The sequence below is a fragment of the Pongo pygmaeus genome, chromosome 8, assembly GCF_028885625.2.
Source record: "Pongo pygmaeus isolate AG05252 chromosome 8, NHGRI_mPonPyg2-v2.0_pri, whole genome shotgun sequence".
NCBI lineage: Eukaryota > Metazoa > Chordata > Mammalia > Primates > Hominidae > Pongo > Pongo pygmaeus.
This window is the reverse complement of record NC_072381.2, coordinates 10,775,822-10,800,701: the sequence shown is the minus strand read 5'-3', so window position 1 is coordinate 10,800,701 and position 24,880 is coordinate 10,775,822.

Here is a 24,880-nt window from a genome sequence, read left to right as displayed (position 1 = left end):
ACAGAATGCTTCCCCTTCCCCCACACCTTACCATTACATTACTAAAGGCCTACCAACAGCAGTTCCTCTTCCCAGTACATCATCTCCAGCTACCAAGAAGAGATTACAAGCCATACTAAAAGGCAAATCACAGTTTGAAGAGATACAGCAAGCATTAGAACCAAACATACTGGGAAGGTGGAATTATCAGAGAGAGAATTTAAAACAACTGTGATTAATATGCTAAGCAATCTATGTAAGAAAGTAGATAGCATATCAAAACAGATGGAAAGTGTAAGAAAAGAGATGGAAATCCTAAGAAGGAAGCTGAAAGACATGCCACATATCAAAAACACAGTAACAGAAACGGAAGAATGCCTTTAATGGGCTTGTTGGAGGACCTGACGTGGCTGAGGAAACAATCTCTGAGTTTGAGAATATCTTAATAAAAACCTCCAAAAATGAAAAGCAAAGAGAACAAAGACTGATAAAAACAGAATATTCAAGAACTATAGGAAAACCTAAAAAAGACATAAAATGTGTAACGAGAATATAAGAAGGGAAAGAAAGAGAAAAAGAAATACTTGAAACATAGCTGAAAAATTCCCTAATGTCAGACACCAAACCACAGATCCAGGAAGCTCAGAGAACACTAAACAACAAAAATGCCAGAACTACACCTAGGCCTTTCATTTTCAAACAAAAGAAAATCAAAGATAAGGTAGAAAATTCTGAAAGTCAAAGGGAAAAAAACCCTGCTTATCTATGGAAGGAAAAAGATTCACCTCTGACTTCTCAGAAACCACACAAGCAAAAAAAGAGTGGAGTGAAACAGTTAAGGTGTTGAGAGAAAGAAACCAGCAACCTAGACTCCTATACCCTATGAAGTTGTTTTTCAGTAGTGAGGGAGAAATGACTTTCTTAGGAAAATAAAGGTTGAGGGAATTTGTTGCTAGTAGCTCTCTCTTGCAAGGGATATTAGAGGAATTACTTTAGAGAGAAATAAAATAACGTTGAGTCAGAACTCAGATCTACATAAATAAAGGGAGCATATCAAAAAAAAAGCTAAATAAAAACATTTATTCTTATTTTTTTATCTAACAGGTAAAAGTATGTTCAAAATCACAGCAACAATGATTTCAGCTATGTGTGCTTGTGTGTGTGTTTGTGTGTATGTACCTCTGTGTGTGTGTGCTTCTATATACGCATAAGTGAAATAAATGACAGCAATGGTACAAGGGATGGTAGAAAGGAACTAGAATTATTTTGTTTGTTTTTATTTCTTTTATTATTATTATTATACTTTAAGTTTTAGGGTACATGTGCACAATGTGCAGGTTAGTTACATATGTATACATGTGCCATGCTGGTGTGCTGCACCCATTAACTCGTCATTTAGCATTAGGTATATCTCCTAATGCTATCCCTCCCCTCTCCCCACAACAGTCCCCAGAGTGTGATGTTCCCCTTCCTGTGTCCACGTGTTCTCATTGTTCAATTTCCATCTATGAGTGAGAACATGCAGTGTTTGGTTTTTTGTCCTTGCGATAGTTTACTGAGAATGATGATTTCCAATTTCATCCATGTCCCTACAAAGGACATGAACTCATCATTTTTTATGGCTGCATAGTATTCCATGGTGTGTATGTGCCACATTTTCTTAATCCAGGCTATCATTGTTGGACATTTGGGTTGGTTCCAAGTCTTTGCTATTGTGAATAGTGCCGCAATAAACATATGTGTGCATGTGTCTTTATAGCAGCATGATTTATAGTCCTTTGGGTATATACCCAGTAATGGGATGGCTGGGTCAAATGGTATTTCTTAGTTCTAGATCCCTGAGGAATCGCCACACTGACTTCCATAATGGTTGAACTAGTTTACAGTCCCACCAACAGTGTAACAGTGTTCCTATTTCTCCACATCCTCTCCAGCACCTGTTGTTTCCTGACTTTTTAATGATTGCCATTCTAACTGGTGTGAGATGGTATCTCATTGTGGTTTTGATTTGCATTTTTCTGATGGCCAGTGATAATGAGCATTTTTTCATGTGTCTTTTGGCAGCATAAATGTCTTCTTTTGAGAAGTGTCTGTTCATATCCTTTGCCCACTTTTTGATGGGGTTGTTTGTTTTTTCTTGTAAATTTGAGTTCATTGTAGATTCTGGATATTAGCCCTTTGTCAGATGAGTAGGTTGTGAAAATTTTCTCCCATTCTGTAGGTTGCCTGTTCACTCTGATGGTAGTTTCTTTTGCTGTGCAGAAGCTTTTTAGTTTAATTAGATCCCATTTGTCAATTTTGGCTTCTGTTGCCATTGCTTTTGGTGTTTTAGACATGAAGTCCTTGCCCATGCCTACGTTCTGAATGGTAATGCCTAGGTTTTCTTCTAGGGTTTTTATGTTTGTTATTATAAGGTACTCGCACTGACTTTGAAGTGGCACAGTGTTATTTGAAAGTGGGCTTGAATTTGCTGTTCTTTTTGAAATTAATGACTCTAAGGCAACCACTAAGAAGGTAAGAAAAAAAGTATAACTAATCTTCTAAGAAAGGAGAGAAAATAGAGTCATATCAAATCCTCAATTAAACCCAGAAAACGCAGAAAAGAAGTGGAAGAAAAAGTAGGAACAAAGAACAATAGCAACAAAAAGGAAATAGCAACAAATATGGTAGACAGCAATCCAATTATATTGATAATGATTTTGAATGCCAGTGATCTAAATGCAGCAATGAAAACACAGACTGTTATAGTGGATCAAACAACAAGACTCAATTGCATGTTTTCTACAAGAATCTCATTTTAAACATGAAGATATATACAGATTAAAAGTAAGCGGATAAAGAACAATATACCATGCTAACACTTATCAAAAGAAAGCAGGAATTGCTGTATTAATTTCAAAAAGAACAGACTTCAAAGGAAAATTATCAAGGATAATGAAGGACATTAACTAATAAAAATGGGATCAATTCTCCAAGAAGACAATGGTTCTTAATGTGTAGGTGCCTAAAATCAGGGCATGAAAATACACCAGGCAAAACCAATAGCACTGCAAGGAGAAATAAATTAATCCATGATTATAGTTAAAGACTTTAATACCCCTCTATCAGCAATTCACAGATCCAGTAGGCATACAATCAGTAAGGACAAGCTGAATTCAAAAATACTGTCAATCAACTGGATATAATGGACATCTATAAATTACTTGATCCAAGAGCAGCAGAATACACATTCTTCTCAAGCTGACATGGAAGATTCACGAAGACAGACAATATTCTGAGTTATAAAACACTGCTTAGCAATTTTCCAAAGACAGAAATCATATAATGTCTGCTGTCAGGCCACAATGGAGTTAAATTAGAAAACAATGATAAAAGAGAGCTGGAAAATCAGAAGCTATGTGGAGATTAAAAAATAGACTTCTATAAAACATATAGGTCCAAGAGAAATTTTAAAAATATTTTGAGCCAAATGAAAATGAAAACACAGCTTATCAAAATGTGTGGGATGCAGTGAAATCAGTGCTTTGAGGGGAATTTATAGCATTGAATGCATATGTTAGAGAAGAAGAAAGATCTAAAATCAATTATCTCAGCTTCTACTGTAGGAAACTAAGAAAAGAAGAGGAAATTAAATCCAAAGTAAGTAGAATAAAAGAAATAATAAAAATAAGAACAGAAATCAATGAAATTGAAAACAGAAACTCAATAAAGAGAATCAACAAAACCAAAAGCTGGTTCTCTGAAGAGATAATAAAATTGGTAAGGCCCTAGTGAGTCCAACCAAGGAAAAAAGAGAGAAAACACAAATTACTGTATCAGAAATGAAAAAGGGTTGATTACTTCAGATCTCACTAAGATCATGAACAAGGCAAGGATGTTCGCTGTCACCACTGCTTTTCAACATTGTACTGGAAATACAAGCCAGTGCAATAAGAAAAGAAAAGAAAGGAGAAACAAAGACAGCTTTGTTTGGACATTACATGGTAGTCTACATAGAAGATCTGAAAAATTAACAAAAACAGAACCCCAAACTCCTGAAACTAGTAAGTGATTATTATGGTAAAGTTATATAAAGTGAATATAGAGGAGTCATTTTTCTATATACCAGCAATGAATATGTGAAATTTTAAATTAGAAACACAATACCATTTACATTAGTGCCCTCAAAAAAAACATGCTTAGGAATAAATAACAAAATACATACAAGATCTATATGAGGAAAACTACAAAACTCTGTTGAAAGAAATCAAATAATAATTAAATACATGAAGAGATATTCCATATTCATAGATAGGAAGACTAAATATTGGCAAGTCAGTTTTTCCCAACTTGATCTACAGATTCAATGCAAACACAATGAAAATCTCAGCAAGTTGTTTTGTAGATATTGACAAATTGATTCTAAAGTTTATATAAATAGGAAAAAGGCCCAGAATTGCCAACACATTATTGAAGAACAAGAACGAAGTTTGTAGACTGACACTACAAACTTCAAGACTTACTATAAAGCTACAATAAAGAAGACTCTATAGTATTGGTAAAATAATAAAAAAACAGATCAATAGACCAGAAGACAGATTCCAGAAATAGGCCTATATAAACATAGCCAACTGATTTTTGACAATGGAGCAAAGGCAATGCAATGGAGAAGACATAATCTTTTTAACAAATTGTGCCAGACCAACTAGACATCCACATACAATTAAAAAAAAAAAAAAAAGGAATATAGACACAGACCTTCTACCCTTCACAGAAAAAACTCAAAATGGATCACAGACCTAAATGCAAAATGCAAAATTATAAAACTCCTAGAAAGGTAACATAGAAGAAAATCTAGATGACTATAAAACTCCTAAAAGATAACATAGGAGAAAATCTAGATAACCTTGGATTTGGCAATGACTTTTTGAGTATGACACAAATGGCAGGAATCTTGAAAGGAATACTAGATGAACTGGATTTCACTGGAATTAAATATTTCTGCTCTGTGAATGACACTGTCAAGAGAATAAAAAGGCAAGTCACAAACCGGCAATAAATATTTGTGAAAGACACATCTGATAAAGGATTACTATATAAAATAAATAAATAACTCTTAAAACTAAACAGTAAGGAAAAAAACAATCCAATTAAAAAATGGGCCAAATGCCTGAACAGACACCTCACTTAAGAAGACATACAGGCCGGGTGTGGTGGCTCACGCCTGTAATCCCAGTACTGTGGGAAGCTGAGGCGGGTGGATTACCTGAGGTCAGGAGTTCAAGACCAGCCTGGCCAACATGGGGAAAGCCTATCTCTACTAAAAATACAAGAATTAGCCAAGTGTGGCAGCGTATGCCTGTAATCCCAGCTACTCGGGAGGCTGAGGCAGGAGAATCACTTGAACTCGGGAGGCGGAGGTTGCAGTGAGCTGAGATTGCACCACTGCACTCCAGCCTGGGCAATAGAGCAAGACTCTTTGTCAATTAAAAAAAAAAGACATACAGATGGCAAATAAGCATTTGAAAAGATTCACCACATTATAAGTCATCAGAAAAACGTAAATTAAACCAACAAGGAGATACAACTGTACACCTATTAGAATGGCCAAAATCCAGAATATTGACCACACCAAATGCTGGTGAGGAGGTGAATAACAGGAACTCTCATTCACCGCCGGTGGGAATGTGGCATAATACAACTATTTTGGGAAGACATTTTGGCAGTTTCCTGCAAAACTATACACATTCTTTCTATGTGATCCAGCTATCACAGTCATTGGAATTTACTCAAAGGAGCTGAAAACTTATGTCTACACAGAAACTTGCACACAAATGTTTATAGTAGCTTCATTCACAATTGTTAAAAGCAACAAGGTGTCCTTCAGTAGGTGAATGGATAAATAAACTGTGAGATCCAGACAATTAGTTAGAAGGATTTAGTACTAAAATGAGCAAATGAGCTATCAAGTCATGGAAGGAGATCGAGAAAATTTAAGTGCATAATTCTTTTTTTTTTTTTTTTTTGAGACAGGTAATTCTTTTGTTTTCTTTTCTTTTTTTTTTTGAGACAGGATCTCACCGTATCACCCAGGCTGGAGTGCAGTGGTGCAATCACAGCTCACTGCAGCCTCAATCTCCCAGGCTCAGGTAATCCTCCCACCTCAGCCCCCTAAGTGGCTGGGCCTGCAGGTACATGCCACCGTGCCTGGCTAATGTTTTTATTTTTTGTAGAGATGGGGTTTCGCCATGTTGCCTAGGCTGGTCTCAAACTCTGGGCTCAAGTGATCCACCTGCCTCAGCCTCTGAAAGTGTTGGGGTTACAGGCATGAGCCATTGCACTTGGTGTAAGTATATAATTCTAAGTGAAAGGAGCCAATTTGAAAAGGCTACAGACTATGTGATTTCAACTATGACATTCTGCAAAAGGCAAAACTATGGAGACAGTAAAAAGATTAGTGTGGTTGTCAAGGGTTAGAGGGGAGGGACAGATGAATAGGCAGATCACAGATTTTTAGGGCAGTGAAACCACTCATATTATAATGATGAATACATGTCATTATACATGTGTCCAAATCCATAGAATGTACAATACCAAGAGTGAGCCCTTATGTAAACTACAAACTCTGGGTGATAATGATGTGTCAATCTAGGTTCACTGAATGTAATAAATGCCCCACTCTGGTTGGGGATGCTGATAATGTGGGAGGCTATGCAAATGTTGGGGGAGGGGGCAGGGATATATGAGAAGTCTTTGTACATTTCTGTCATTTTGTTGTGAATCTAAAACTGGTCTAAAAATAAAATCTCAAAAAAGTCTAAGTACGAATAAACTTATTTCCATTTTGTCCATTTTTTTTAACAGAACTTGGTCAACTGGTAAGTGTTATGTTTTGTTTGATGTTCACAGCTGGGATGGACAATCAATAAGGGTGTTATGACTCTTGTTGGAAACTCAGATTGGGGCTGAAAGTCAGTTGAATTTAATTCAACAAATATATGTTGAGCATATGCTATGTTTAAAGCATGTAAGAGGCCAGGAGCGATGGCTCACGCCTGTAATCTCAGCACTTTGGGAGGCCAAGGCAGCCTGATCACCTGAGGTCAGGAGTTTGAGACCAGCCAGACCAACATGGCAAAACCCTGTCTCTACTAAAAATACAAAAATTAGCCAGGCATGGTGGCGCTTGCCTGTAATCCCAGCAACTTGGGAGGCTGAGGCAGGAGAATCGCTTGAACCTGGGAAGCAGACATTGCAGTGAGCCAAGATTGCACCATTGCACTCCAGCCTGAGTGACAAGAGCAAAACTCCGTCTCAAAAAAAAAAAAAGAAAAGGCATATAAGAGACTCAGTCCCTTCGTACAAGAAGCATGCAATCAAACACAAGAAGCAATAATACTATGAAAAGTGTGTAAGCTCTTTAAGAAATTAAAATTCTCCAGGATTCAGAGGGATAGGGAATAATATCTTGTGAATATAAACGAAGATGTCATGAAGAGGGAGCGTTAGCAGTGTCAGTAAAGCATAGGATGTATTGTGAAAATGACTAATCCAGCTGGGGTGGTCTGCAGATTGCATTTAAGGAGTGATAGCAGATGATAGACCTGTAGGCTTTTATCCCCTTATGCATTTGGGTCCTGGCTCCCAGGGAGTCATGGCAAATTACATATTAGAATCCGAATCTGCACGTCTTCTTTAGAAAGAATGTGCTATGAATAGTTTGGGAATAAAATGATGCCAGTTAGCTTCTAACAATGCAGTCAGGTGGGAACCAAGCAGCTGACGTTCTGCACTCCAGTTCCGTAATGTCACCTGGTCTCTCTGTCTCAATTCTTCCACCTGTGCAGTATAATTCTAAGATTCTTTCTAATCTCAGAAAACATCAGCATAATAAAACATTTTATTTGACTAGGACTTTACTCTTCATAAAATATCAACCCATATATTCTCTCTTTGATTTATACAACCAATCTTTCAGATGTTTTGGCTGACATTTTAATCTCTATTTTGTAGGCACAGAAATGGAAGTTCAGAGAAGAACAGTCAATTAGCTAGGGCCACACTGCTTTCAACCTGAGAATCTCAATTCAAATCCACTTCTGCCACCAAACCACTACTGAGTTGCCTCTCTCCACAGCAAGGTGTGAATAAGGTGGGTATAAAAATATTTTGTGATAGAGATAAAGTTAAAACCCCCTTTAGGACAAACCAACTAATATTCATAGTCATGTAACTAGATTTTTTTTTATGTAACCTTTTGTTTGTTTGTCTTTGTGTCAGGGTCTCACCCTGTTGCCCAGGCTGGAGTGTAGTGGCATGATCTCAGCTCATCGCAATCTCTGTCTCCTGGGTTCAAGCAATTTTCCTGCCTTAGCCTCTTGAGTAGCTGGGATTACAGGCGCACACCACCCTGCCCGGCTAATTTTTGTATTTTTGATAGAGACAGGGTTTCACCATGTTGGCTAGGCTGGTCTCAAACTCCTGACCTCAAGTAATTCCCCCACCTCGGCCTCCCAAAGTGCTGGGATTACAGGCATGAGCCACTGTGCTTGGCCTATATGTAACCTTTAAGAACAAAATAAATCAAAAGCAAAGAATAACAAAGAATAACAAAACAACAAATAAAACCTAGCGTCAGAGAGAGTAAAAACAGAAATTGTTGGGTCAATACGATATTAAGTGTCTTTGACATGATGCAATATGAAACATATATGTTGTATTTAGCCCAAAGTGCGTACCATGAATCTGTCAGAAATTCGTATCACGGAACTGTACCTTTCATGGAAACATGCAAGACAGAGGAATAAGCTAACTGGGTCCATGAAGCAGCAGCCAGTCAAATCCACAAGGTAGGGCATTCCGGCAGAACAACTTGCTCGGCCTGCTTGACAGATCAATGTCCTAAATCATAGGATGGGGTTGGGAACGCAGAGCAGTGGGAGGGAAGATTAAAAGGGGACCTGAGGAGAATTTGGGGTGATAACTTGATTATGATGATTTCATGGATGATTACGCCTGATAAAAAGTACTGCATTGTACATTTTAAATATGTACAGTTTATTGTATGTCAATTATATTGCCATAAAACTGTCAAAAATGTCAATGGTGAAAGCTATTCGTGGAACTACAGGGATGCTCATTGTAAATTTCTGGATATCCAAGTCTCTCCCTCTAGGCTGGTGTTTTGCCTGATTTATCCATTTCATACTCTTTAATGGTAGAGAAGACTACAGGGCTGGCACGGGTGCTTGTTTGAATCTGTGCCTCTTTGGGGCACGTAATTTGAGCAGTCAATTTAGTCAAAGGGATTTTGCTGGTAGTGAGGATGTGCTAAGAATCATGGGGTTTGTTTGCATGGTAAAAAGCTACAATGCACTGCCATTCTGAGAGGCTCAGGATAATCCTGGCTGGAAAATGGCATGGACTATGCCCCTGCTGGGTGGAAAGGCTCGGTTTATTTCTATCTGACTTCTTCTGATTCCAAATTGTGCTTTTATTCCCTGTGTTCCAGCGGATTGGGGACTGGTATTTGTGTGTGCAGAGAGGCACCTTTGCAAAATCTCATTTGCATAAGCCCACACACAGGAGAACGTTTCCAAGATCCAAAAGTGGGAATAATACTGCTCCTGCAGATAAAAATAAAGGAGCTCTTTGAAATTTGGGAGACCCATTCAGCAACTCCAGTTTACATACTCTTTAAGTTATAGGAAATATTTCAACACTAATTTACAGTCGTGATCAGCCTGGCAGCTATTCCTGTGGCCTTTTGTGCTTAAAAACATCTCCATTTCTATGTGTTGACACCTGAGAGCACTCTCACACAGTCACATACATGCTTTCTTTTATTTGGAAAGAGCTAAATGCAGGAATATATTTTGAATAAATTACTTTTTCCAAAACAAATGCGTGGTCAATTTTCACAGCATCGACTGACAGGGGCAGTCACTAAAATAGAAAGTTGACCCCAAACATTTTTCCAGTTTTTATTGCATAATTAAAACAAAAAGTCAGCTGTTTGAGTAGTAATAACTATAGCTTCCATAGACACAATGCCAGGAGACCAATTCATTTATTCAAAGAACATGGTGCCTTTCAGCCCTGACATCTTAAAACATTTTCAAATGAACAGGGACCTTTTGGATTGCCCGGGATGCATAATCATTTTTTCTTCTATTATTCACATCTCCATCACGATTCCCAACTGACTTATTTTAGAAGGCCTTTGGCTTATAAATGTATGCTGTGGTGTGTGCATGAACGTACGTGTATGTGTGTGTGAATGTGTGTGCAAAACCAAGCCAACCACTGAAAATAGTCTAAATGTTAAACCAGCTTCTTTCTTACATGCACACAACCATCCTCCTTAGGTGAGAATCTTGGCAGTTTCTGAGATAGGTGATTTCAGGGCCTTCTCTCCTTCCTTGTTTGCTACTTCCACTACCAACTTCAGACTCATCTTTGATTCTTCAACTAAACTTAAGGGCAGAAATGGTGTGAAGTGCTTGAGATCATTAATAAGTTGGAGGTGGAGGAGCATGTGTGGTCACCTGGTGCTATGCTGGGCACCGACCCACAACCTGCCCCCACTGACTTATTTCCTTTTGAGAGACACGGAGCCAACACAGCCCCCCTACCTGAAGTGAGTAGACTAGTGGCATCTGACAAATGCTGCACATTCAGTAGCTGTTTTTTTTACTGAGACTTTTCATCTGGAAAAGGGAGAGGTTAAAATTGTGGGGAGCAATGAATGGAAAGAATGAAATTTGCACTCTCAGGCTGAGTAGATTTGGAAACCCAGTAAATGAGTATGAAATAAAGAAAAGCTAAGATACCTGGAAACCCAGCCAGGGCCGCAACAGAGCCAATCGAAGGATTTTCTCTGCTTTGCAAGCAGTGAGAATGATAAAGCCTGCTGAGAAAGTCCCTGACTCTTCGTATCACCGGGCCTTGGCACGGTGGGTGAAACCCTACATAAGCTTCATGGACCTTGGCTTCGTTCCTGGACCTTCCACTTCTGATGATTGTATGGGATAGGCTTGCAGAGTAGTTCTTGTAGAATATTTCCTTAGAACATTATGCCCTTCTTCTACCAAATGAGTTCTTTGTGGACCTTAACATTTAAGAATACCCAGAATTTGGTGTTTCTAACTCCATTTCCTGGAGCATTCCTATATCCTAGTGTTTATTAATAAGTGACTTGTAAAATTATAGCATCAACCTTCTTTTAAAACTAATTTGTGATGCACTGAAATCAGGATTAAATAAACAGAATATTTTCTTTATTATGACTCTGTTAACTTTCTTTTCAACTACAAAATGGGTGCTTACGAAATAGCAACATTTTAATACCTGCTGGTAGGTTTCTATGTCCAGGGTGGACAACGAGTCTCTGAGGCAGCCTACCCTGCACAGTCGTGAGAAGAGATAATTGAATAGGTAATTCAAGATGTTTAGATTACAAGAAAAAAATAAAATTCTGGCTTATACATACATTTATGTATATATTTATGGATACATTACTTATGGATACATTGACATATATTCATAATATACTTACGCATATTATGGATTTGTAATGCAGAACCATTGGAAACTCAATTTGCAGACAATTTCACTACTTCCACAAATTTGTGGGCATAGCTCTGTATTTAATTTTGATTTCCATGTTTTTTTCCACCTGTGGGCATATTCTTTGACCCTAGGAACACAATTTGACCTTTTCAGCTCCTTTATTCAGTTTAACATTAATTTTTCTTCTTTATTCTGAACTGGTTTTCATTGTACTTAGTGAACAATGAAGGGGCTCTGGGGCCCAAATAAACATGTAAAGTGCCCACGAATTTTAACCAAAGAAGGCAACACTACATGATTAAAAGCTTTAAATTCTCAAAGAGCAACATGATTAATCCAGTACCACAGTGTTGAGTGGCTTCACACTGCCTTCATTTGTTGGTATTGTTATTTTTCTTGGTTATATTTGATTCGTTGCAATGATAATTTTAGTTCGAACAGTAAATGTGAATACCTCTTTGCGATTGCAAAAATGTCTTAACTATTTCAGTAATCTTTTAAACTTCCCATTTCTGTCTTTGTGATGAAAAGGAATGGAAGAGGGAGATCTGCCCACGAAGTTAGGTTCCCCTAAACCACACACTGGGGCTACTAACGTAAAGGCAAACACAAAAATTCTCTTATGTTTTTTGTATTTAGCAGAACTCAAGGAAGATGATTCAAATGGTTTTATATCCAGCTTGATTTCTATCTAGCCATCTTCGAAGATCTCTAGAATCCCACAGTCTTCCTTGATAGCCCACCTTAGTTGTTGAAATTGAAAAGTATATGCATAATTTCTACCCAAACTCTACTTTCACATTTTCTCTTTGTTTGTTCCTTTGCAAATATAGAGGAAATTCACGCGGTGTCTTCTTTGTAATATTGCTTCAAATATCCAAGTGTGGCTAGGAGGGCATTTTTCTAGCTTCACTTTTCCAGGTGAAAACACCTCTATCATCATTAATCTTTCAGCACAGAGCTTTTTAAAAATATCACTTTGTGTTTATATTTCTATATTCATTTTTAAAAACTTGAGCCCTGAACTGTAAACAGTAAAGGCACAATACAATGAATATTTGAACTGAGTAGTGGTTTTGCTTCTTGCATCATCTCACATTATTCTGAAGAGACAAATATTGTTGTAACAATTATTATATTGATATGCCTATTATTTTTGGTTGCTGAGAAAATCTAGCTTTAGCTTGTGATGTGCCAGGACCACCAAAACTGTGTTTTTGTGTTTTTGCCTACTTATCTTTCACTCAGGTTTTGAAGAGGCTTATAGTTTTTTGACTCTGAGGATGTTAACATGCATCTATCCTCCGTGGTTTATATTCTTAAACTAATTTGTTTTGGGAGTTCAAAGTTCTTGAAGATAAGCTCTAGCAGGCTAAATAAATCTGTTTTCAAAGTCAGTTTCTCTTTCAAAATGTCACTTACAACAAAATGGATTTCTTTTGTTGCAATAGGTTAACTACCGATAGTAAACTGACAATGACACACTGAAGAATCTATTTGGGCTTTAATTACATAACATGTGGCTACTGTTGAGTTAGAAATGTAATAATATTTCTGTTGCATGCTGTGATTCATCTTGGATGGATATTCAGGGCCAGGGATATGGAAGCCTGATATCAGTGATAAATAACTATAAACAAAAAGTCAGCCTTAACAGGTTTTTCAATGGGTCAGCCAACGGAAGCATTTCTTATCATCTTACCCTGTATTTTCCAGCAGCCACAAACAGTTTTACTCTCTTTTCTGAGCATTATGTGAGAAATAGTGAACTTTCAGTATTTCTTCCTGTTTTCACCTCAGTTTAGCTACTGACATAAACATTCTTTGAACCTGTTTTCAAATGGATTGAATAGCTTTTATAGCCAAAATCAATGTCATAGTAGTTTGAGACTGGTCAAAATTTAAAGAGTTAAGAGTTCTTGAAACTCGTTCTCTATCAGTATATGAATATCCTGGATTTTTCTTGTGCTGTTATTCTTTGGGGGAAACTAGGGAGGAATTGCAACATATGAGGCAATTCCCCTTGAACGATCCTAAATATTAACTTGTAGCCACTTGCTTCTGAACAACCACGGAGAAATAACCAGAGATTAATAAATGTTGCTCAATTTCATGGTTGTTCTTGGGCAAGTTCCTCCTCACAATATTTTGAGTGTACACAGCAGCTGCTGCACGCTTAAAATGAAAGGTTTTTCACGTTCACCTCTTAGCCCCTGTAATATTTCAGCTAAGCCTGCCTGAGGACTTCCTCTCTTCCTTTGATGGAAATAATAAAGTATGATGAGTTTGCAATAACAGCTCTCCTTTCCACCACCATCTTCTTTCTTCGAAGTGGAACAATAGCTCCTTGTACTGCTGTGAATAAGACCCTTCAGAACAGTGGAGTCCAGACCACGAAGCTGGAATGGGGCTTTGTTCGTGCCAAGTGCTGCGGGGGTCATGGAAAGACATCTTGACACTGAGTTGCTATGGAAGCATTTGATGTTGTAGTGACACTTCTCTTTTTCGGCAAGTGGTTAATGTGCTCTCCAATTAACACATCAGAAAGCAAAGCTACTATGTCAAAAGATCATCTGGTAGATTCCAAGGCTCTTGCCTGTTTCTCCCTCCACCATTGCTGGTTTGTCTGCATTTTTTTTTTTTTTTTTTGTCAATTTAGCATTAAAATTTTCCTTAAAGAAAGACATTGCTTGCTCCAAAGACCAGGGTCACGGAGAAGGGGGTCACTTTTACTACTACAAAATGAGACTTCTTAGGTACACAAATTTTCCTTTTGTCACGTGCTTCCTCATCTGCCTACCTTGCCTGCACATCTCTGTATTCGGTAGTGACTGACCTGCCAGGATACAGGGTAAGAAGCCGCTACAGGGAATCAGGTCAGTGCTGGAGGATCTCCGCTTGCGTTGTCTCTGCGGTGCAAAGTCACCAGGCAGACGTTCAATGGTGGCAGCTACTGCTGAGTTTTTAACTCACTGAGAAGTCATGCACGTTTTAGTCTTATCTTAAGCCTGGGCAAATATCTAACTGTCTACTGGAGTCACTGGATCTGAGCCCTGAAGGGTGAACCTTGCCACGTGAAGTCTGAGAGCATTTCTTTGCATGGATTGTTCTACCTTGGACATATGCAGGTAAACTGTGATATGAAGAGAATTTATGTCTCCTAGTGGCTGAGCTGGTACAGTCGACGTGGTTGGAGGCCACTCAGACCCTTTCACCAGGCGGGTGCTTCCCATGCACCCACTGCTGTGTGCTGGCTGTTAATGGCTGACAGCTGTTCTCCTCTCCAGGGACTTTCTCTTGACCTCCGCCCACCCCCAACTCTCCAGGAGCCTCTTCATCCCAGAGGTACCTGGGAGGCTACTTCCTACTTGCAAACCACACAGCCCTGGAGCAGGGCTGTCCTCAACAAATGATTGACTGATGTTTAGATACAAAGGCCTGGATCTCTTACCTGAGATGAGATGCTCTAGAACTTTCTGTGGGATGAGAATAAGGCTGAAATTCACCTGAAACCACCTCTTTACTTAACTATTCCCTGCCTCACTTGCTTCCCTTCCTGCCTAATATGTTCCTGCTGGGGCACTCCCTCAATTCACCCCTTGCATAAGAATTCCTGTCTCAGCCTCTGCTTCAAGGGAAAGTGACCCTAGAAACGTGGTAAGTAAATCTACTATGATGATGTTCTAACTTTCACAGTACAGTTTTCATCACTTATATATCTATTTAACATTTGAAAATTTAAAAGTATATACCTCATCTGTTAAAAATGCAGACAGGTGTTTACAACATTTGCCACTCCTAGGTATATATCCAAGATAAATGAACTCAAAAGGCCTTGGACATATATCTTCAAAAGGCCTTGGACAAGAGTGTTCATTAGCACGTTTATTCATACAAGCCAGAACCTGGAAACCACGCAGATGTGTCTATCAGCAGAAGAATGTAAACATAAACTGTGGTGTGTTTATAAAACCAAATCCAACTCAGCAATAAAGAGCATGAGCTATGAATACACGCAACCATAGTTGAATCTCAATGATATCTCGCAGAGAGAGACCAGATGCAAAAAGGAGACACTATATGATTCAATTTAAATGAAAGTCTGCCATAGACGAGTAATCCATGGTGATAAAAATCAAATCAGTGATTATTTTGCAAGAGGATGTGGAAATGGCTGGAAAGGGGCAGGAAGGAGTTTCTGGGACTGGAGAAGTATTCTGTCTTGATTTGCATTCATCAAAACTTATTGAAGAACACATTTAAGATCTGAGCATCTCACTGTATGTAAATTATACCTCAATTTTAAAAAGGCCGATGTAAAAAAAATCTTTTTCTGAGTTTTGTTTATTTTGATCACATGCTTGTGATCTCAGAGTCCCAGACACAGATGACAGAGATTGGTGGCAATACGTTAGCATCTCTGTGTGCTCGTTCTGTAGAATTTTCCATTTGTGTTCAATTTACTTTAAGTTTACTTTGGATTACAGAAAGGGATAGAGAAAGATTGTTGATTCTCCAGGTTCCCTTAAAAAATGAATGTCATATAGGTCATGCTTTTGGATGACACTTTGCAAAAATGTAAAATGTTCTATCGTTCATTCATTTTTCTTCTATTACACATTTTAGTCTGCTTATGGCATTGCAGGTACTGAATTAGAGGCTAGGGAATATAAAGAAAAAAATAAATGCTGTCTCAGCCTTGAAGAATGAGGTGAAGGAATTGATTGTAGCTATTACAGCAATAAAATACTGGGAGTGCCTAACAGAAGTACTGTACTAGGCATAGCAGCTGCTGAACGGAGCGGGTGGAGAAATCCATCTGGGGGTGCTAGGAAAAGCTTGCTAAAGTAAGTGGTGGCTGGAATAAACACCCACAGCATCAGTAAGCCACAGAGGCAGCGTGGTCTTTCTGAAAGGTGAACACCCTAGACTCAAGTAAACCAAAATTAAGACCTTTGCTCCAACACACACTATCACTTGGGCAATTTTCTTATCCTTTTTGAGCCTCCACTTTACTATTTCTAATCTGGGATAAAACTTACCTTGCAATGTTGCTATGACATCATACATAGCTATTGTTGTTATTATTATATCTGTGAAAGGTGACATATTTAAGTCATGATCATCCATGAACAGTTTATCAATTAGCAACCCAATTTAACAGCAAGAAAATGTTCCTGATGAAATTCTTTTGGGGGAATCAAAGGTAAATTCCATTTTATTGCCATTTCCTGCTTCCAGAGGAGGCCTGGTTTCCTTGGCTCATGGCCCCTTTCTCTGTCTTCAAAGCCAGCAGCATATTCAGCTCTCTCTGAACTTCTATTGTCACATCTCCTACTTACTCTCTGCTTTTGTCATCACACCACCTCTCTCTCTCTGACCCTTGTGCCTCTCTCAACAACCCTGTGATCACCTTGAGGGCATCTGGATAATCCCAGAAAATCTCCCCATCTCCAGATTCTTAATCAACCCTGCTAAGTCTCTTTTAACATGGAGAGCAATGCATTCCAACTTCTGGGGATTAGATATGAACATTTTTGGGGGAGGGAGCAGAATTCAGCATACAACAGAATGTAAGCCAGGTGTGATGGCATGCCTGGAATCTCAGCAGCTGGGGAGGCTCAGGAGAGGGATCACTTGAGGCCAGGAGTTCAAGACCAGACTCAGCAAAACTGTGAGATCCCATTTCTAAAAAAAAAAAAAAAAAAAAGGTATCCCCTCAACAAAGAAAAAAAAAAAACCAACAAAAAACAAAAAACAAACAAAAACAAAACCCAGAATACATACATGAATTATCTTGAAGCCACTCTGGTGGATCTGAGTAGCTGAAGGGTACAGTTATTAAATGAAGGAGAGGCCGGGTAAGGCTGGGGAAATGCCTTGCCTGTCACTGAGGGAGCTGGAACCAAAGGTACTAAAGGGTCCTCATGCTGACAACCTGAGATCTGTGCGTCTGGAAGTCAATTCTGCTTAGGGTAGGCAGGGTGGTTTGAGGGTCTGGGAACTGGAGGTGAGGCCAGAACCTTGGATGCCATTGCAGTAAGACAGGTAAGGTATGAACTAGAAAATTCACCAATGCCCAAGATGGATTCCATCCTCACTCCTCATAATGAGAGGAGAGATTTGAAGCAAGAAGATAAGGAGGGGAGGGAGAAGGATGAGATTCTTGCTTTTGAGAGTTTTGACGGGATAGGTAATTGCTAAAGGAAAATAACCTACATGGCACTCATTGGCAATTACTCACTTTGAAATTCCTTTAAATATTGCAATACTGAGGGCATTTTAGACTTGATAACATAAATATTTTATTAAAGAGAAAACAATTGACTGACTAACCTTATTGGAAGAAGATTCCCTCATTATGGAAACAGTGACAAATTATTTGTATACGGGGCACGATCGCTTTAATATGCTCCTGTTTCTTTATGAAATTGAGGGATTAGTTGGATCAAGAAAAACAAAGGAGCAAAAACCATTATTATCAGGCTCTTGAGGTAGCTAGTATTAAATGAAGTAATTTGAACAGCATTTCTACAACAAGGGTCTAGGTAGCTTCTGTTTGATTTTTCCAATAATCAGAAGTCAAACAATTGTGAAGCATTTTTCTGGTGAACATTTATTATTTTAACGACCCCAGTTATGCAGATGTGTTTATGAGTTCAACTCTGGGTAAGTGGTTACAAATGCCCTTCAAACCAAAGAGAAAGCTCTTTCATCGCACTTGTAGTTTCTGTAATTCTAAAAAAGACCTAGACATTCTCTCTGTGTTATCCAGGCAAGATGTCCACAGTCTTAGAACATAAATTCCAGATAAAAACCACCAAGACTGTGAAGATCAAATTCTATCAGGCCAGTTAAAATGTTGAATACTTGACCCAAAAAAGAAGAGACAAGAGCTACATAGAATAGACTCACACATTCAGTTTAACAATATAGAATGTATTTTATTAGGTTTGACTTCCTGAAGATGCCTTTCTGTATGCCAGAAAATTAGGAAAAAAGTGCAGAAAAACAGGCTTAAAATACTTTGATGATAAAACATATTTATAAAAGTTAGCAAATTGGCCAAGATTTTGGTTTCCTAGAAGATGGATGCAGGAGGTTGTTTATAAATTCTGCAGATCTGGTCTTAGATCCAGCACATGTATAGATTTATGTTGACTTATCTTAATGTAGACAAAGCATACTCATTACATTGCTTAATGGATGATAGTACCCATAAAAATGTCAATATTATCCTTGGATTTCAGATATGAAATGTAAGGTAATCTACAAAAGTGGAAATGTGGTTAGAACAGAAATGATGAAGTGATTGTACGATAGTTTAAGACAGAACAAATATTTCAACACTCTCAAGGCCATGAAGAGCAGGGGATTCGGACAAATCAATGGGCAAGAAGGGACCACAATGATCCTAGTGGTCCACAAGCTAACCATGTATTAGGGTTTTTTTTTGAGACTCAATATTTGGATTTTAGAAAAGACTGCATCAGACAGGAATTTTTAAGTAACCATTCTCAACAGGGGAATAGTGACAATAGCTTCAAGGTTGATATTTTATGGGCCAAGCGTGGAATTATGTTTGCTACTTTCCTCTCTGTCTTATAGTGGGATGTTAAGGTTGCAACCAAAAATCACAGGAGCTGTAACTTTTCTTTCATTTTACAACTCAGCGTAAACCTGAATAAAAGTAAAAGTTAATAACAGGGCAAAGCAAGCCTTAATAAAATTCAACAGATCCTTCTGGATACATGTACTTCTTGGTGATTATTATTTGGTTATGAAATAGCTCAACATATTAAAAAGACATAAAGCATATTATAATGAACATCTTGTATCCCCAACTGGACTTAAGAAATAAAATATCATGAATACAATGGAAAACCTTGTGGGATGCTCCTGGAATATATTCTCCTTCCCAAATCCTTGGGCCCCTCCTTAATAACATATGTATGTAGATCCTTAATGCATGTGTAGTATTGTTTGGTATATACTTAAACTTTATATAATTGGATTAATATTACATGCATTCTTTTTTTCTTATTCAACATTGTGTTGTGGGAATTAGTCATGTTGCTAACTTTGCCTCTACTTCATTTTTTAATTTTGTAACTTAAAAAGAAAACAGCTTTATTGAGATACAATTCACGTACCATACAACTCACCCATTTAAAGTATTGGGCTGGTGCAAAAGCAATTATGGTTTTTGCCATTACTTTTAATGGCAGATATATATATATATATATATATATATATACTTTTAAAAATATATATACTTTTAGTGTATGCATAAGGTTACGCAACCATCACCACAATCTAATTTTAGGACATCTTCATTACTCCCAAAAAGAAAACAGGCACCCAGCAACAATTACTCTCACTATCCCTTTTCTCCAGCAAATCATAAGCTACCAGCCACTCATCTACTTTTTTTTCTGTGTCGTTATGTGTATTGCGAACAGTTCAAATAAATGGACATATGCATTATTTGGCCTTTTGTGTCTGACTTCTTCTTTAATTTAACAAAATTTTTTCAAGGTTCAACCATGCTGTAGCCTCTACCAATCTGCTGAATAATATTCTGCCATATGAATATACAACATTTAATTTATCCATTCATCCTTTGATGAATATTTGGATGGTTTCCACTTTTTGGCCATTATGAACAATGCTGCTATTAACATTAATGTATAAGTTTTTTGTGTGGACACATGTTTTCATTTCTTTTAGGTACATACCTAGGAGTGGAATTGCTGGGTCAGATGGTGACTCTGTGTTAAGTATTTTGAGGAATGCTAAAACTTTTTCCAAAGTGGTTGCATCATTTTACTTTTTTTAGTAAGCAATGTATGACAGTTCTATCTTCCCCACATTCTTGCACACATTTCTCATTTTCTGTCTTTTTCATGATAGCCATCCTAGAGAGTATGAAGTTGTATCTCATTGCAGTGCTATTTTATCTTTTCATGCGGTATACTATTTCATTTTGTGAAAAATTCATTCTCTTCTTAATAAATGCTTAGGCTGCTTCAATTTTTTGCTCCTATAATTCAAGATGTATACTTTTACATGGGTCTCTCTAAAATGTAGAATTAGAATTGGAATTTCTGGGTTATAGAGTATGCATATCTTTAATTTTATGAAAAATTATGGAAAATATTTTTTAACTAACATTTTAAGTAAAATGGGAAGATTTACTACTTTGGAAGCAAGATGAAGAGCAAAAGTTTAAATGTGCTTAATGAAAATAACTTTGATTCTGTTATTAATATTAAGATGTCTTACGCTTTGCGTGCCATTTCTACCCAAGTCAATGCTCATGATAATTTCAACTGGGGCCTTTTTGTTCTGCTTTATTTGTTTTATTTTTCTTTTTAATTTCCCTCGATTGTCTCAAATGGGGCTGTAATGAAATACTACGAAGAGACAGGTCGAACTTTGCACTGTCCTCTATCATTCCCTGGATGTGAGACCAGCATCTGCGGAGCATCAGATAGTCTGAACGTTTCCTGATGGTTGCAATGTGATTGGCATTCCCGGAGCAAAGCCCTAGTCCATCCATACAGAATGAGCAGATTATGGCGGGTGGATATCCTGGCTGCGCTGTCTCGGGAATCTATCTAAATGGCCACTTAAATCATTCCCCTGCAGAGATCGATGTGAAGGTGGCAGAAGTGAGCAGAGGAACAGCCGCACTCCAGGGGAATCCGAATGTAGCCTCTCAGGCATCGCTCTGTCCTCGAAAGCAAGTGGGCACAATCGGACATTTTCAGTTTACCTACACTGCACGGGGGTCCTTCTGCAGTGTTGGGATGTCTGTCTCCAGAAACCAGTATTTTGGGAACTCCAGAGATATCTGGGGTCCTGGGAATTCACTTGCCTCTTCCAGATGCATGAGGGAATCATTGAATCACTCCAGATCCAACTGAAAATCTACTGTTTTTTGCAAGTCTATTATGACACAGAGGTAATGTCAGTGAATTTAAGCTGTTGTCTAAGATAAGCTGTGTTGTCTCTGGTACCACATCCCTTTCTATGAGATGTATCCCTAAGATATATCTGTATGTAAAACATATAACAAGAGTTTTGGGAATGATCCAACCCATTTTGTCACCCCACAGGAAACAGTTGGCAATATTAACTTGAGTACTGTAATACTGACCTGAGTATGGTAATGTTGACCTGAGTTTGGTAATATTGACCTGAGTATATATAAAAGAGAAAACACAGCCCACTATCTAATTACAATTTCTGACCTCTGCAACAGAATAAAGGACCTATGTTTTTACCCTGAGATGCTCAAGGCAAATGCATTCAGCAAATGTAGTTGCGTTTTGTTTATAAGATCATTTAGATAACAAAAGCCATTTTTGGCTATGAAGAGTATGTAAATGTGTGCTCGGTTATCTATGACAATCGCAACTTTCACCAGCATGAAAAAATGAGAGGATAATGGTTTCTTTAGACACAGTACCTGTTTCAAAAGGGAATAGATGGGAAATCAGTTTTCTTCTAGCAGCTGAAAATCCAGGACTGAAATCTTCAGCAAAGTTACAATATACCATAAGGAAAGGTGAGCAACACATAACATTTCAATACAGTGGCTCTCAGGAGGGGAGGAGAGCGGTAATAGCCGACAGCATGGTCTGTAAGCGGTGCACCCCTCCTCGTCATTTCGCTTATTTAACCCAATGGAATGCAGCTATAGTAATACTTTTGAGAAGATCAAATTTCCAAAAAGCTTGCTCTAATATTTTGGGATAATCATGACATTTAAAGATGTCTTCCTTCGGGCTGCTGGGTACCATGGTCAATCATCTTGGATATTAAGAAACAAAATTACCAAACCATAAAATATTCTTCAACAAGCAGTAAGAGAAAATCAAAATATACACCTGACCCATTTAAGCTACAGACCATTGCTTCCAGAACACGGTCTATCATGATATAGAGCTGAGAGGAAAGGCTATAGACTTGCATGGTTCAATGTGATGCCATGTAATAGTTGTTGCTGTTATTCTTTCGCTTTGGCTGATGGGGAAATTGTACTTTCTTTTACCTACTGCAACCCTTCCTGTCCACTTTTAGGAAACTAGTGAGTGATAAGTATGTATGAAAGAGCATTTTTGATACCAGATGCTGAGCTGAGTCTGGCATATGGACTGGGATGTATCAAAGATGATCTCTTACTTCAAGGACTTCATAGCCTCGTAAAGACGGACAGACATATGATGAAAGGAAGTGCTTCAGGGAGCTACGTTAATGACTATCCAGGGATACTGATACGGGTTCCCTGGGGTTTTTAGGATGGATGCTGGATGTTGATATAGAAGAGGCCACATCCAAGAGCTGAGTCCTGGGCTTCAGGTAGATCACGTCAACATGGGGATGAGGTGCTACTGTGCCTGGGCAGTGGGTTTTTGCTTTACATTGCTGCAAGGTGGTGGGTAGTGGATAAAATCGTATACTTTAATATACCCTGAGGATAGCACAACTGGAAATTTCTTGAAGGGTAAAAAAATTTGTACATGAAGTTTGGAGTTAAACACATCTGTAGTTGAATTCTAACTCCATCACTAATTCAGTGTCTGAAGGAAGTGGATCAAGATGCAGGTACTTTTCTCTCCCATAACAATGGATTGGTCCTAAGCAGCTCACCTCTTTCACAGAGCAGTGACCATGATTCAGTTAAATGGCAAACTAGTGTTTTCTAAACTGCGATGACAGGCCCATGGAATCTTTTTGGAATAGCAGGTTTATTTAGTGGTAAGGCCATTAAAACATTTTGAAACCGTAAATGATGATGTTTATCATGGAAGACAAAAATGCACACAAAGTTTTAAAAGAAATATTTTTTCTTGCCTGATTTTGGGGACTATTTCTCCAAGGCCCGGGGATATGCTCCATCATGTCACAGAGGAAAAGTTTGAAAAGTGCTGTCCACAGAGGCACCATGTAAAATGCAGAGCGCTGTCCAAATGGTGCTGTTAATGATCTGTCATCATTTATTGATAAGTCATCTAAGTCCTTACTAAGCAAGAGCTGCCCTTTGGCTGTGGAAAAATGGCTCTGGAATTTGGTGACTATCTATTATCCGCATTGATGTTTGCATTTGCAAATTGTCTTTCATTTATCAGAAAGACCCAGGAGAGTTGAGATCAAATCTAAAATGGCTTTTATGTAAAGGCAGGGAGGGTGTCCATACCCACATGTGGAGCGGGTGGGCAGTGGGTTCAAAGGACAGGAAATCGCAAGGATCAGAAAGTTTTCTTACAGCAGGTGATGCTTCAGCAAAGTCCTGAAGCAGGTGTAGGGTTGAGACTGGAGGAGGAATGGGGAAACAGGAGTTTGACGCAAAGGGAGTCAAGGAAACAGGAACCAGGAGGATAGGGGCAAGGGCTAGGCTGTGAGTTATGTAAGGCAGAGCAGTTAACTTAGACCCTGGTTATCATGCTCAGAAATCAGAATTAAGTCCAAGGAAAGGAGGAGTATGTGACCCTATTTATAATGTCACAGAGATATTAGATGGCAGGAAATGCAATGTATCCTTCAGTTCATCATCCCTCATGCTAATGAGTAGGCTTGCAGGGGAGTGGCATGACCAGGCTGTGTGAGGTCCAACGCTCATCAAAGGGCAGGGAGAGATCATTAGCGTGGGGCAAACCGTTCACCCTTCTGGGCTTCATTTCTTCACTCTCAGCACAAAATTTTGCAGCTAACTTAATGCCAAGCCAAGCTGCAGTATTAGAGAAAGGCTCTTGGCAAATAAAATGCCATGCAAGTTCCACAGAATGATGTGGCACCTCAGTGGCACCTGTTCTTAGTCAGAACATCCTGGGTCAGTATTTCATCACAGCTTGTCATAAATATTCCATGAAACGAAACTCAGGAAGTAATACTAGACTTGGATAAATATTCCAGCCTCGGAAGTCTTTGCAGTCATTTTCAAAACATGTAATCCATTTCTTAATTATGCATGAAGGTGGATGTGACTGCCATCATATTTAACACTACCAAGTGTTGTAGCAATGGAACAGAATGAGACATGGTTAAGCAGTGAGGGGCAAAGTAAGGGGCTGAGAAACGACGTGCAAAAAACCAAGTTAAGCTTGATGGACGTGACAAATGATGAACCAATGTTTAACGAGAGATTTGTGGATGAGCATCAATTAGCCGTGGCTTTCGTTGAAATGGATTTGTTGATTTCCATTTGTCCCAGGCACATACTCCGCCTTTGTTCGTGGATGTTTACTGATTAGTCCTTGGGGAAATTGTGAAGTAGGTGAACTTTGGTTTTGATGGTTTTCTACCTTCCTTTCTGTCCCCATTCCAGACTCTACTCTTTGTAGCT